Source organism: Cynara cardunculus, unplaced genomic scaffold, assembly GCF_001531365.2.
Source record: "Cynara cardunculus var. scolymus isolate 2C unplaced genomic scaffold, CcrdV1 Un_Scaffold_9863, whole genome shotgun sequence".
NCBI lineage: Eukaryota > Viridiplantae > Streptophyta > Magnoliopsida > Asterales > Asteraceae > Cynara > Cynara cardunculus.
Genome location: NW_020205328.1, coordinates 475 through 1,516, shown reverse-complemented (window position 1 = coordinate 1,516; position 1,042 = coordinate 475).

Sequence of the window (1,042 nt, the reverse complement as noted above, 5' to 3'; positions counted from 1 at the left end):
ACCAGAGGGGCTCTGGTCCTGAATGTCGAATTATATTCCAAGTCTAGTTAGTGAAACCAGCGGCTCTGGTCGTGAAACCAGAAGCTCTGGAAGAGAGACCAGAGGGGCTCTGGTCCTGTGTCGAAATATTTTCTAAGTATGGTTTGGAACCAGAGGTCCGATGGACCGAAGAAGTATGTTTTCAGTTTTGCTTCATGCGATGAATGATTTGAAATAAATGTTTTGGTGATCTTCACCCTGCATTTCATAGAAGGGAACCTCACTAGACCCGTATGGTCTAACCCTCATTTTCTGTTTTAAATTATGCAATGCAGGAATAGCTGGGTCTGGGGATGTGAAAGGGAAAATGTGATTATTTTCCTAAATCTATTGTCTGCTTTTGAAGATGCATGTTATATTACATGTAGTAGTACAGGATTTGTTTTAGAAATTCTTATATGTCAATTTTGTACATATAGTAATCCTTGTACTAGTGGGACTTTTGATGTAATCCGTGTTTCTATGTAATGAAATATGTGTTCTATGCAAATGTGGTATTTGGGGCGTTACAGAAGTGGTATCAGAGCCTGAGTTTAAGGGATTTAGGTATTCAAAGCATGATACCTAGACTTAAACTATTTTTATTGCATGATAAGAGTCCCGGACATAGTTAGCACCATTGGAAATAAATATGATGAGTTGAAAGAACAGTGTGTAAGGTAAATTTTAATTACATCTGGCCAGTGTAATTGTAAATTTATAGGTACACATCTGAACTTGAATACTTCATTATATTTGGGAATGTGAATATGTGATTATTAATATTAAACTCTGTAGATGTCTAGCCGAACTAAAAGATCTGAAAGATTGGCTCATCCAGAATCTGAGGAAAGGGAAGAATCACCTGTTAATCCTCCAATTAGTATGTCTGGAAATAGAGGTCGAGGAAGACCAAGGGGACGAGGTAGAGGAAGAAGTCAGTCTCAAGGAAGAGGACAGACCGAAATTCAATCTGAACAAGAAGAATCTCACTCTGGAAATGTTCAGGAAAGGTCGGTGCCAC